A 15,383-nucleotide genomic window follows, 5' to 3' on the forward strand; every position below is an offset into this window, starting at 1 on the left:
GTCTAGTGCCCTGCATTGCTGGTGTAGGTCTTCTTCAGGTATAGTGGGGAGTTTCGGAATATCATACAACATCCCAAATATACTGCTGTGTTCCTTGACTGCATGAAACGTTCTTCAACTGTTGAGGTTACAGGGACAAACCATCCCGATGAGTCGAAAGAATAGTAAATATGGCAGGCGACCAGCTTGGCTTAATGGTGAAATCCTAGCGGATCTTAAACATAAAAAAGAAGCTTACAAGAAGTGGAAGGTTGGACATATGACCAGGGAAGAGTATAAAAATATTGCTCGGGCATGTAGGAATGATATCAGGAGGGCCAAATCGCACCTGAAGCTGCAGCTAGCCAGAGATGTTAAGAGTAACAAGAAGGGTTTCTTCAGGTATGTTGGCAACAAGAAGAAAGCCCAGGAAAGTGTGGGCCCCTTACTGAATGAGGGAGGCAACCTAGTGACAGAGGATGTGGAAAAAGCTAATGTACTCAATGCTTTTTTTGCCTCTGTTTTCACTAACAAGGTCAGCTCCCAGACTGCTGCGCTGGGCATCACAAAATGGGGAAGAGATGGCCAGCCCTCTGTGGAGATAGAGGTGGTTAGGGACTATTTAGAAAAGCTGGACGTGCACAAGTCCATGGGGCCGGACGAGTTGCATCCGAGAGTGCTGAAGGAATTGGCGGCTGTGATTGCAGAGCCATTGGCCATTATCTTTGAAAACTCGTGGCGAACCGGGGAAGTCCCGGATGACTGGAAAAAGGCTAATGTAGTGCCAATCTTTAAAAAAGGGAAGAAGGAGGATCCTGGGAACTACAGGCCAGTCAGCCTCACCTCAGTCCCTGGAAAAATCATGGAGCAGGTCCTCAAAGAATCAATCCTGAAGCACTTGCATGAGAGGAAAGTGATCAGGAACAGCCAGCATGGATTCACCAAGGGAAGGTCATGTCTGACTAATCTAATCGCCTTTTATGATGAGATTACTGGTTCTGTGGATGAAGGGAAAGCAGTGGATGTATTGTTTCTTGACTTTAGCAAAGCTTTTGACACGGTCTCCCACAGTATTCTTGTCAGCAAGTTAAGGAAGTATGGGCTGGATGAATGCACTATAAGGTGGGTAGAAAGCTGGCTAGATTGTCGGGCTCAACGGGTAGTGATCAATGGCTCCATGTCTAGTTGGCAGCTGGTATCAAGTGGAGTGCCCCAAGGGTCGGTCCTGGGGCCGGTTTTGTTCAATATCTTCATAAATGATCTGGAGGATGGTGTGGATTGCACTCTCAGCAAATTTGCGGATGATACTAAACTGGGAGGAGTGGTAGATACGCTGGAGGGGAGGGATAGGATACAGAAGGACCTAGACAAATTGGAGGATTGGGCCAAAAGAAATCTGATGAGGTTCAATAAGGATAAGTGCAGGGTCCTGCACTTAGGACGGAAGAACCCAATGCACAGCTACAGACTAGGGACCGAATGGCTAGGCAGCAGTTCTGCGGAAAAGGACCTAGGGGTGACAGTGGACGAGAAGCTGGCTATGAGTCAGCAGTGTGCCCTTGTTGCCAAGAAGGCCAATGGCATTTTGGGATGTATAAGTAGGGGCATAGCGAGCAGATCGAGGGACGTGATCGTTCCCCTCTATTCGACATTGGTGAGGCCTCATCTGGAATACTGTGTCCAGTTTTGGGCCCCACACTACAAGAAGGATGTGGATAAATTGGAGAGAGTCCAGCGAAGGGCAACAAAAATGATTAGGGGTCTGGAACACATAACTTATGAGGAGAGGCTGAGGGAGCTGGGATTGTTTAGCCTGCAGAAGAGAAGAATGAGGGGGGATTTGATAGCTGCTTTCAACTACCTGAAAGGGGGTTCCAAAGAGGATGGCTCTAGACTGTTCTCAATGGTAGCAGATGACAGAACGAGGAGTAATGGTCTCAAGTTGCAGTGGGGGAGGTTTAGATTGGATATTAGGAAAAACTTTTTCACTAAGAGGGTGGTGAAGCACTGGAATGCGTTACCTAGGGAGGTGGTAGAATCTCCTTCCTTAGAGGTTTTTAAGGTCAGGCTTGACAAAGCCCTGGCTGGGATGATTTAACTGGGAATTGGTCCTGCTTCGAGCAGGGGGTTGGACTAGATGACCTTCTGGGGTCCCTTCCAACCCTGATATTCTATGATTCTATGACTGTATTGCACAATCTAGCACCTGGTTAAAGAATTCAACTTTGAATTGTTGTTTGGGGTCTCTTATGGGATTATCCCGTGCCTCATAATCAAAATGTCTTCTTCTTCGGTGACTCTTGTATTCTTGAATGGGTGGGAAAATAGCTTCAGTGTGAAGTTCCTCTGCCAACTTCTGTGCACTCTTCAGAACATGTTGAAATCCCTCATCTGACCGGTAAGACTGTAGGTATGACTTTGCTTTGTCCAGTTGTTTCATTGCTCCAGATATATCAAGGTCAACATCTTGGATTTTCTTGCTTACAACATTTATTTCAAACAGTATGTCATGCCACAACACTAAGCCACACAGAAATTTGAAGTTATGTATGTTTCTGGTGATTCCATTTCCCTCTGCCACTGTTCTCCCACGAACAGTTCCTGTCATAGCATTATCCTCCATAATGGCAACTACGGCATCATCTATCTTCCCAATTTGGTGTTTGATAGGCTTGATCGCCTCCACTCGACTTTCCCATTGTGTGGCACTCAGTGGTTTCAGTGTCAGAGGGGATGTTCCCAGATGTTGCTTCAAAATTTGTCATCAATGAGTTGATGCAGAGAAAAAAAAATACATAGATGCTTTGAATTACATTAAAAAATTCAGCAGCCTCACTAGAAGCTGATGCTGCATCACTGACCACCAAGTTCAATGAATGAGAACTGCATGGGACCAAAAAAGCTCAAGTGTTTAACTCTCGGACATGTGTCTGCACTCCTCTGTTCTTTCCTCTCATGTTGGCACCATTATCATAGCCCTGACCTCTCATGTCAGCTATTGCAATTCCCGTATCTTCCAGCTTTTTAAGAAGCACATTTGTCATACAAGCTCCTGTAGTATCAATGTCAATAAATTCTAGAAAATGCTTTGACAGTCACCATTGCAGGGACATTTTCACTAGGTTCTGTTGTTGTTACAAAATGCACCATTAAAGTCATTTGTTCCGTATGACTGATGTCAGGTGTGCAGACCAAAATAACAGAGTACTATCATGCTGACTTCAGATCTGCCTGAATCTTCTGTTTGACTTTTGTTGCCAGTAACTGTATGATGTCATTTTGAATTGTTTTTCCAAGGTAGTGGTGTGTGTACATTTCTTGGGTGGTGATTCTTCTTAAATGCTTCTGGAGTACAGCATCAAACTCAGCCATCAGCTCCACAATTTTAAGGAAGTTTCCATTGTTTGGCACATACAGCTGATCTGAAGAGCCACGCAGTGCTAGGTTTTGGGTGGCAAGCATTCTCACAATGACAATGAGCCTTTTCAGAACATTTTGCCAGTAAAGAGACTCTCATGCAATCTTCTCTTGATGCTGATCATCTGTGGTGGCCTTTAACCTTAGTCTCATCTCAAGCTCTTTCAACCTATGGAATGCTCTCTGGTGATTTGCTGCCTTCTCATGGCATGCCAGATTTCTAGCCAGGTTTTTCCAGTCCTTTGTTCCCCTAGAACCCAATGTGGCTGGAACATTAGACTGGAAGAGTTTTCAACAAAAACAGTATGCAGCATTCTGGGTTTTTGAGTACATAAGCTATGGCCTCTCCACTTTACTCAATTACCCAATGGTGACAGTGTGTTGGATGGAAACTTCTATTTTCATTGTCTTTGGGGAACATGAAGGTTTTCACTTGCTGTGGCCCATGCAGTACAAGGAAGTCCCTCAGGCTACTGCTCAAGTGAGTCCACAGTCCTGGATCATCTAGACTTAAGGAACTAAACTCAGCAGCAGCTGTTTCTTGCACCTCCACCACACTCTTCTCTGATCTACACTTTTCTTCAGGAATGTGCATGGTTACATCTATATGAGATGGAGATAAGGATGCTGCAGTAGCTGCTAGGTCACCTGCACTCTGACTAACTGGACGATCAGGCATCTCCTCACAACTCACGTCCTCACTGGGGCCGGAAGGCTCCCCGTGAACATTTGAGTCTATGTATCTCAGGAGAGCTCCTGCCTGCTTAGATAGAAAAGCTTCCTTTGCTTTCTTTCTTTTTCTGAATGCTGCCCCAGAGGGGTGTTTTCTTCTTTCACTCATGACTGCTGTTCTGTGCCAGCTATAGTGGCTCTCAACACTCAGTTGAACGGGACAAATAAGCAGGCTGGTAGCAGGGCCTGAGTGAGAGAAGAGATCAGCGTCTTAAGGGCCTAACTGACTCCTACTACTTCAGTTGACTGCCTGTTCTCCCCAAGTGGGTTCAGGGAAGCAGCAGGAAACAGGACACTCCCTGAGAAGCTGGTGTTAATCAGTCCAGGCTCCTGGGGGTGCTAGAGAGGTACATAAGAGACTCCTCCTCCTCTCTCTTCCTGCAGCTCCTGCTGCTTTCTGTTATTCCCTCTCACCTTTTCTCCTGCCTGCCTGGTATGTCTCTTGTGCCCTCCTTCCTCCAGCACAGCACTCCACCATCTCTGTGCATCTCGAGCAGAGAGAATACATATGCACCAGCAGCAGACACAATTTTCTACACTCTGGGTCCTAATGGTGCCCCCCGACCCCTACCCCGGCCACAGTCTGGCACCTGACACGGCCACCTCAGTTCGCCTCATGGTAAGGCCAGCCCTGGTTTGCTGTTCATTTGTATTGCAGAAGTGCCCAGACAACACATCCTGACTGGGACAGGTGCTTTTAATGCAATCCTTTTAATCCCATTAAAAATGTTTAGGCTGTTAAATCAGTATATTTTTAATTTAAATTGTGGAGTTATTCAATGGGTTGCACAAGTCATTTCCTAGAATTCTTACAAGATATTAAATGTCTCAACATTAGTCTCCTTAAGTTAGAGTGATGAGAGTTCGTCAGACTCTCAATTTACTCAAAAATTGCAAATTTAAAGTTAGAATGGAAAATGTTGAGGTTCAAGTCCTTTTTGGCCTGGCAAAATGTTGATTTTGGGTTGCTTCATTTTTGTTTTGTTTCCCTAGTAGTCCCAGAAATGGGGGCACAAATTCCTTTCAAACACAAACTGTTATAGTATGGGCAGCCTGCTTTTCAGTTTAGATTTCTTTGCCAAAATTTTTGACAGGGTAAACATCCTTCTGAGGCTGAGATGACCCATCAATTATTCCCTTAATATAATTCTTGGAAACAGTAATGTGTCTTTCACTCATCCAGACTCAGTTATGTGCTCTTACTCTAAGAGATTTAGACTAAAACGTTACTGACACTTCACTGTGACTATCAGATATAGAGCTTGAATAACTTGGACTGATTGAGGCAAAGAAATACATGGACAGTATGTCCATTCTTCTGGGCTTGCTTCATTGGAATTTTTTTAAGAGATGGGGTTGAATTGAATCCTGTGTGCAAATGCCCTTGAGATTTGGGCAAGATCTGAGCTAATTCTGCCTGCAAACTCCAATTCATCAAATAATGGAATACTTTTCTCTTTCGTTGCTGGATATTCTGCCACTTCTCAGTTCTTAAATCAGTGACATAGTATATTTGATCAGGTTTATCATCTTATGCTGTGTGTGATGTTTGATTTGTCAGCGCTTGTGTGTCTGCTCTTGGTTGGGTGCTGGAGAGCGGGGATTTAGCTTAATCCATTCAGGAAATACACCACTTTATCAGTGCGTCTACTTTTCCCCTTAGAGTGCAGAATGACTCTTACAGTTGTGTAAAGCACTCACCTATTTAGTGTTAAAGACTCTGAGCTCTTTCATAAGAGAGGTTACCATGGAACAGTGAATTAAGATGGATTGGGAGTTCCTTCCACTTCTTTGCTGTGTGGCCTAAAACAAATCTCAGCTAACTTCTCTGAGCCGCTATTTCCACATCTGCTAATCTACTTCACAGGCTCACTGTATCAGTTAACAGCTGTACAGTGTACGGCCCTATAGGGGTGATAATCGCTCACTATGATTGTTGTTGTGGCAGGATTCAGTGAAAATGGGTTGGTTCAAAAAGTTTCACTTTGTACAGACTATAGTATTCCCCGGCTAAATGCTTAACACGTCCCAGCAGAACAGAGCATCGCTGCAAAGTGGGACTCTTTAAAATGACTATCATGTAAGGTAGTCTGCATTTGCTTCCTAAAATGAGCACCAAAAGATTCCCAAATTTGGCACAGACGTGTGTCTGGAGTACAAGCGGAGATGCTGTCTGTTAGTCTGCTCCCTGGGCCAAGGAAAGCAGCTTTCTGTTTTAATAAATGGCTAAGAGTCCAACAACCTCAGTTGAAATAGACACAGCCACTAGCAGTGCGAAGTGTTCCCATTCAAACCTCTTTAAGCAGTGTAAGCCAGAACTTTTTCTGTTGTGCTAGCACCCTGAGGCCCCAGTCAGGATTAGGGCAAAAAACGCCCTTCACACAAACAGGAACTCAATAGCCTTGGGCCAAAGAGCTTACAACTTATAAGAAAGACTGCAGCACAAATATGGGAAGTAATATCTAGATCCCTGTAGCAGCACCTCCTGCTGGTCATCCAGGGAATTTTCCAGCCCCCGGAGCACCCTCTGCAGGCCGGTGTCCCACTTGCCACTGGACTCTGAATCCCTCCTGGACCCTGGTGCCCCTTTCAGACCAGGGTGCTGCCCCCTGACAGTACCCCCACAGATCTGGGTCTCCCCTGCCCGGGGAACCCCCACCCTCTATCCCCACCTCACCTCAGTCTATGGCCACTGCCAGTCATCAACTAGCCCCTGTTCCCTGAGGCAGACTGCAGTGTAAATGCCACTCATCACTGGCAAGGGGGGTGTGGACCTGCTGCCTCTGCCTACCCTTGGGCTGCCCTCTGCAACACTTTTCTTTGGCCTTTAACAAGGCCTGCAGCCTGGGGGGTTTCCAGGCAAAGCTCCCAAGCTCCTCTGGCCTTCCCCCAGTCCTGCTCTAGTTTTGGTACCCTGCTTAGCTCCTAGCAACCAGGCCCATCCCTCTCCACATCTAGAGAGAGAGTGGGTGTTTGCTGCTGGCCCACTGCCCTCTTATGAGGGCCAGGTGGGCCCTGATTGCGGCGTGGCCGCATCTGTGGCTGGTTCCCCAATCAACTGAGGCTTGTTGCTTTTCCTAGCAGCAGCCCTCTCGCCACCTTAGACCTCTCCCAGGGCTGATTTCAAGCCGTTCAGGGCAGTAGCAGGTGACCACCCCGCTACAGTCCCTTTATTTGTTTTACAGAGTTCTGTGTTCAGCTTCTTTGTTACCTGTAAAAATAAGCCCCTGGTATGTCACAGCATGATCCTTATTACTTTGTGTGTGGGCAAATCACTGTAACTTCAGCTTGTGAATGGCTTGAAAGCTTTCACATGTAATTGGCGACAAAACACTTTGTGAAAACTCCATCATAAATGTGCGGTTGCCAGCACAGACTTTCAACATATGCAGTACAGTTGCACTTTCACTTTGTTAATCGCTTGAATGAAACAAACACTGGGCATCAAACATAACTTTAAAACTACAATAACTAATAGTAAAACCAATATAGATTGTTTGACCAGTGTATATCAGTATACAGTTATGCAGGAAATTAGACCCTTGAAATCCAAGGCACGTGGATAATAGTTGCTTTGTTAAGAAGAACCTTTTCCGTCCTGGAGAACGCTTTTCAATAAAACAGATTCTAGCACCCAGTGCTTGGCATGTGCGATTGCGGACCTCATGTAAGCCTCTATATTTACCTTCACAGCTATCACACTGCCAATGTCCAAATCTGTACTTTGTTAATTGTTTGGGATACCTTGGCTATGAAAGACCCTATAGGCAACAAGTTATATTACTCTCTTGAGGTAACTTGAGGTAACTGAACTTTACCTCATCAAGGCCAGAGACAACATTTGGTAGTAATATAATCATACTCATTTCTCTATTAGCATATGGAAGCTCCAGGATCTTGACCTTCTCTTCCTCTATGGAGGCGAAGGCAAATGGACCATTCTGATGCATCATCTGCACAGATTTGCTTACTTGCTGAAAAATAAATGTGAGAAACGTGCTTTGTATAAACACAAGTGATGCATCTGCTTAAAATTAACTGAATAATATCTTAGAACAAGATTCTTTCTGAGAGAACTTGGGTCTTGTTTTTCTTGGTTGCACATTTATATTGGCAGAACATAGTATTAGGAATGTAGTTAATAGGAAAGCTCCCCATAAAGAATACAATGCATTAAGGGAACTATGAGCTGAATAAATAAGAAGTAAAACTGGGTCTAGTATAATTTCTAGACTGCTGTTTTTGGAGTCTACAATATGATATCTTGAAAGTAATAGGTGTATTCATGCGTCATACCTGATTCAGCCGAAAAGGCATTTCTTTGGTGTCTTCTTCCTTAAATTCTTTCTCCCGCTTTCCATTGAAGTGAAGGCATTAACTAAGACCAGTGCAGTAGATGTCACAATAGAGTCTGGACCAAACAAATCTTTGATCAGACCTTAGGCAGAGAATCAGGGAAGAGAATACCATAATATGTGTTATTTTGACAATTCTCTAAATTACGTGTGGGGTTTGGCTTGGTTGGTTTATGATTTTTGTGGATTTTTTGCAGCTATAATCTTTCCTCTCAGAGTTTGACCAGTCTGTTGCTTTTTTGGCTCGGTTTCCATCTTTATAAAGATGGCAGTTAGAATTCAAATCAGATTGCTGGAACCTGCTGGGTTATTTATACAAACCTATTAAATCTGTACACCTGGCATGATATTTCTGAAATAAGATGAGGAATATAATGATTAATTCAGGGAACTCTAATGGCCCATATAATACAGGGGGTCAGACTAGATGATCACGGTGAACCCTTCTGGCCTTTTAATCTATGAATCTCTGATTATACTGTACCCAGTTAAACTGATGAGGAGTTCTAAGTATTAGCTGACACCTCTGTTATCCCACAGATTATCACCATCCCATATAAATAATTAACCATACTTACAATTTACACATTCACTCAAAAAAGGTAGGTTACAAATCTGTATCCCCTAGATTACTCAGAACATCCTGAGTTTTTCTGTCCCCTAGACCCTGATCCTGCCATGAGCACCACAGGTATATAAGACCTAGCCCATGCAAAGCTAGGGCCATGCAGGACCGCTGATTGCAAGCTTTTTTGGGTGGGAATTCCCTTTTTTATTGTGTCAGTCACCAACAAATAAGCAACTTGCACGGATAAATAATTCAGAACAGGACAATTTCTTAATTAAACAAATATACCAACACCCCCGGCAGATCTCTGTTACCTCCAGCAGCAGTGTTAATACAATCACAGTAGTTTCTCTAACTCTAATAATAAATACAGGAAGTGGCAAGTTCATGCCAAAAGTTTGAAGGAAATTTGCATAGCACTGCAGGGGGAGGTGTAGATTTGTTTTGTTTTGTTTTTTACTCCCCCACTTCAGTCCTACTCATCTCCCTCAGTACTACTAGTAGTGTGGAAATAGAGTTCATCTGTGAACCTCTGGCTAACTCCTCTCCCACAGTCCAACCAAACAAGAGCCCTGCTTTCTCTGTCTGGAGCACATTAGCAGAAGAGAGAACTTAGCTCCAAGTTAGAGGAGTGTTCACATATTCAATAGAGCAAGGAATCCTCCATGATCAGTGCTTTGTTCTCTATTCTGGCCACAGAGGATCATAGGAATGTAGGACTGGAAGGGACCTTGGTAGGCGATCTAGGCCAGTCCCCTGCACTGAGGCAGGCTAAAGTATCATCTAGAGCAGCCATGACAGGTGTTTGTCTAACCCGTTCTTAAAAACCCACAATGACAGGGATTCCACAACCTCCCTAGGTAATTTGCTCCAGTGCTTAACTGCCCTTACAGTTAGGAACTTTTTTCTAATGTCTAAACTGAAATCACTCTTGCTGCAATTTAAGGCCATTGGTTCTTTTCCTATCCTCAGTAGTAAGGAAAACAATTTATCACCCTCCTCTTTATTACAATCTTTGATGTACTTTAAGACTGTGATCATGTCCCCCCCAGTCTTTTCTTCTCTATACTGAAAAAAATAAGGTTTGCTTAATCTTTTCTCATAGGTCATGTGTTCTAGACCAGTGGTTCTCAACTAGGGGTACATCAACTCATCTAAATATTTGCCTAGTTTTAGGCTACATAAAAAGCATACATGCTACATAAAAAGCTACATAAAAAGCACTAACAAAGTCAGTACAAACTAAAATTTCATACAGGCAATTTGTATACACTGAAATGTAAGTACAATATTTATATTCCAATTAGGGCTGTTGATTAATCGCAGTTAACTCACGTGATTTATTCAAGAAAATTCATCATGATTAAAACAATTAATTGTGATTAATCGCACTGTTAAACAATAGAATGCCAATTGAAATGTATTAAATATTTTGATGTTTTTCTACATTTTCAAATAATTGATTTCTATTACAACACAGAATACAAAGTGTACAGTGCTCACTTTATATTATTTTTATTACAAATATTTGCACTGTAAAAATGATAAACAGAAATAGTATTTTGCAATTCACCTCATACAAGTACCATAGTGCAATCTCTTTGTCGTGAAAGTGTAACTTACAAATGTAGATTTTTTTTTGTTACATAACTGCACTCAAAAACAAAAGAATGTAAAACTTTAGAGCCTAAAGTCCACTCAGTCCTACTTCTTGTTCAGCCAATCGCTAAGACAAACAAGTTTGTTCACATTTACGGGAGATAATGCTGCCTGCTTCTTATTTATAATGTCACCTAAAAGTGAGAACAGGTGTTCACATGGCACTTTTGTAGTCGGTGTTGCAAGGTATTTATGTGCCAGATATGCTAAACATTCGTGTGCCCCTTCATGCTTCTGCCACCATTCCAGAGGACATGCTTCCATGCTTATGATACTCAGTAAAAAAATAAAGCGTTAATTAAACTTGTGACTTAAGTCCTTGGGTGAGAATTGTATGTCCCCTGCTCTGTTTTACCCGCATTTTGCCATATATTTCATTTTATACCAGTCTCGGATGATGACGCAGCACGTTGTTCGTTTTAAGAACACTTTCACTGCAGATTTGACAAAACGCAAAGAAGGTACCAATGTGAGATTTCTAAAGATAGCTACAGCACTTGACCCAAGGTTTAAGTTCCTTCCAGAATCTGAGAGGGATGAGGTGTGGAGCATGCTTTCAGAAGTCTTAAAAGAGCAACACTCTGATGTGGAAACTACAGATCCTGAACCACGAAAAAAGAAAATCAGCCTTCTGCTGATGGCATCTGACTCAGATGATGAAAATGAACATGCACAGGTCCGCACTGCTTTGGATTGTTATAGAGCAGAACCCATTATCAGCTTGGATGCATGTCCTCTGGAATGGTGGTCGAAGCATGAAGGGACATATGAATCTTTAGCACATCTGGCACATAAATATCTTACAACGCTGGCTACAACAGTGCCATAAGAACACCTGTTCTCACTTTCAGGTGACATTGTAAACTAGAAGTGGGCAGCACTATCTCCTGCAAATTGTAACCAAACTTATTTGTCTAAGTGCTTGGCTGAAGTAGGACTGAGTGGACTTGTAGGCTCTAAAGTTTGACATTGTTTTATTTTTGAATGCAGGGTTGTTTTTTTTTATATAATTCCACATTTGTAAGTTCAATTTTCATAATAAAGAGATTGCACTACAGTACTTGTATTAGATAAATTGAAAAATACTATTTCTTTAGTTTTTTACAAAAGTAAAATATTTGTAATAAAAAATAAATATAAAGTGAGCACTGTACACTTTGTATTCTGTGTTGTAATTGAAATCTATATATTTGAAAATGTAGAAAACATCCAAAAATATTTAAATAAATGGCATTCTGTTATTGTTTAGCAGCGAGATTAATCACGTGATTAATCATAATATTTTTTAATTGCAAAATTAATTGCGATTAATTTTTTTAATCGCTTGATGGCCCTAATTCCAATTGATTTATTTTATAATTACATGATAAAAATGAGAAAGCAATTTTTCAGTAATAGCGTGCTGTGACGGTTTTGTATTTTTATGTCTGATTTTGTAAGCAAGTAGTTTTTCAGTGAGGTGAAACTTGGGGGTATGTAAGACAAATCAGACTTCTGAAAGGGGAACAGTAGTCTGGAAAGGTTGAGAGTCACTGTTCTAGACCTTTAGCCATTTTTGTTACCGTCCTCTGGACTTTCTCCAGTTTGTCCACCTCTTTCCCAAAGTGTGGGGCCCAGAGCTGGACACAGTACTCCAGTTGTGGCCTCATCAGTTCTGAGAGAGTGGAAGAATTATTTCTTGTATCTTGCTTACAACACTCCTGCTAATACATCCCAGAATGCATTCTCTTTTTTGCCACAGTATTACACTGTTGTCTCATATTTAGTTTGTGATCCACTATAACTCCCAGAGCCTTTTCTGTAGTACTGTCAGGAATCAGGGCCTCCAGCAGAGCTAGGCTCCAGGCAGCCTCATCACTACAGCTGGTCTGCGGCAGGCTGCCTGATTAGCCTCACACCCTGACTGGCTACAGAGAGCAGCAGGCTGGCACTTAAGCCAGCAGCAGCAGCTTGCTGGTTTCTAAACACTCATGCTCACCACAACTGTGCCTGCTCCTGTGTTACCTTGTTCTTGCTGCTCCTGCCTTGCACCCAGCCCTGCCCCTGCCTTGAACCGCTCCTTGGCTGCTACCCTGCTTGCTCCAGTGCCTGACCTCGGGAACAGCGCTACAGTGGTGCAGATAGAGCTGTAGTTTCTAGTGTAAGTCCAGCCTCTGTGTTCTAGTCAAGCTGGTTGGAATTGAACTGGTCATTGATCTACTAGCTTAGCTGCAAACATAGTAGTTGAACGGCTGGCAGCTTTCTGGTCTGAGCCCCTGCATGCTGCATGTTTCCTCTGTTTCTCGGTACTGCTTTGTTTGCCGATTAATCACACACTCTTATTGTCTCTCGTTAGACTGACCACTGCCACCATGTTTCACATATCACATGGGGGGTAATAAGATGAGAAGAACCATGTGTGATGGGATGGAACCCGGAGTGAAACCTGGAAGCTGTTGGAACTGGCCCCTAACTATTTAGCTGGGTTGGCTTCCCACACTTGCTCTGCAGCAACTCACACCCAGCCTCTCCAGGCCCTGTTATCACCCAGCACAACAGCAGGTGGCGCCACACCCCCAACTGAGTCACCTGGGGACTTTGCCTAAGCCACTCATGGACCAACAATGGAGGCCCCAGCCAATTTCCCAGCTCCCCAGCCTGACACCCCCACTGGAGTATAAACCCAGACTTGTGCCATCTTGCACTGCAGAGGGGTCTGTTCTGTACAGTGCAAGCTCATTAAATTAGTCCGCTTCCCCCTCAATGTGGGGAAGATATGCACCCACCTGTGTTAACAGAACAAAGATTCCCTAACATGTCACTCAAAACCACACAGTGATTATAAATGATAACAAACAGATCAAAGCAGGTTACCTAAGAAATCAAACAAAATGCAATCTAAGTCATATATACTAGATAGGATTTGAATCAGCAATATCTCACCCTAACTGATGGTACAAGCAGGCTTACAGATTCTTGAGGCACAGGCTGCATCTGCTTTGTAGCCTGGGTTTCCCACTCCCCTATGCAAAGTACTTTATCTTCCAGCATTTCTTTTCAGTGTTGAGTTGTGGGGGAGTGAAGACCAAAAGATAACACTCCCCATCTTATATAGTTTCTCCTATGGCAGGAACCCCTTTGTTTCAAGCCAGCTTCCCAGCCCAGTCTGTGGAAAAATACAGGTACCAAAATGGAGTTCAGTGTCCTGTGGTCTGGTCACATGCCCTTGCATGCCTTGCTGAGTCATAGAAGCAATTATTCATAGGCTGGGTGAAGGGTCCCCAGGTGAGGACAAGCCCTTTCCATGGTCCATTGTCTTTGTTGATGAGCCATTAGCACTGTCTAGCTTCTTGATCCTTGTATCTGAAAGGCTAGTTGTGGGCGTTTCCGACTTCACAACATCTTTCAGTAACACACACATAGCAAAACTTCATAACTTTTTATATGAGCATAGCACATCCTTCCAACAGGATATTAATGTTCAACAGGTCAAGACGTTTAGAATAATACCTTACAAAGCATACTTTGTACAAAACATATCATAATTACATCACCATGGTAAATATGGGGTGCTTTGGGGTGCAGAATGTCACAGAATGTTTCTAAAATGAAACTACTCTTTTTTAAGAGAACTGTTTACAGAGATGTGTGATGTGGTGTTTACTGCACACAGGTGATGAAATGGTTAATGTGGGCCTGAGAGACCAATACACACAGGTGGTGGCATGAGGAGGGCAGGCCTGGTCTGGCCTGTTAAAGATGAGTCCCAGCTGGGGAAGGATGTATATGGTTTCTGTAAAGGGAGGAAGCCCAAAGTAGAAAAGGACTTTCTCTGGGTAATAGTGCACAGAGGAAGTTCAGGAGGACATTTACACCTTGGTCCTGATGGAAGAGGGAGCAGGAGTGAAGGGGAATCTTGAAGTGGGCCTGAGATAAGGCCACCCCACAGGCAGAAAGCATTGGGAGGGACTGGAGTTGAAGATCCAAACAGGGCAAGACTTAAGGAGGGTAGTCCCCGAAAGTCAGTACTCTGCAGAAGAATGGAGAGCTTTGCGGGAGGGGGTGTGTGGACACAGGATGGTTTAAAAGTTCAAGCCTGGAAAAGGGCCTGACACTGCTTTCCCTGAAATCTGTGTTTTGCTTTTGGGTTGGGTTAATAGACTCCAGGGAGAAGCCTTGGGGCTGCAAGTCTGATAGAAGAGTAGAGTGGAAGAGGAGTCTGGGATGGGAGGAGGATGGCAGATCGATGACCAGTATTGTGTAGGGCACTGTACATGTGGCACACGGAAACTCTGGAAGGAGAGGGACACTAAAGTGGCAGGAAGGCCAAGTCATGAGAAGAGACACCAACCAGGGCCGTAGAAGCTGTCGGCAAGGGGTGCTAGATGGTGAGCTGCTACACCACCCAGCCACAAGTGGTGCACCTCCCATGACTGCAACTGCAGCTAACTTTCCAGCCATGTGCACAGACAGGCTCTCTGGTGCCTGCTCCAAACTCTTCCCTCCCAGTTCCCAGGGGGTTGCTTCAAGCCCTAAATTACAGGCAGAAGGCTGCTTTCTTGTTTTTCACCTCAAATGTACAGAGTAGTCTGTAGATTTCAACTTCTTTCTTTTGCACATTTTTTCAGGGGACATAAATGTATGCTAAAAACTGGTCTAGGTAGATTATATTGGTTTATTAGAGAAACAATGTT

The sequence above is a fragment of the Caretta caretta genome, chromosome 2 (genome assembly GCF_965140235.1).
Source record: "Caretta caretta isolate rCarCar2 chromosome 2, rCarCar1.hap1, whole genome shotgun sequence".
Taxonomy (NCBI): domain Eukaryota; kingdom Metazoa; phylum Chordata; order Testudines; family Cheloniidae; genus Caretta; species Caretta caretta.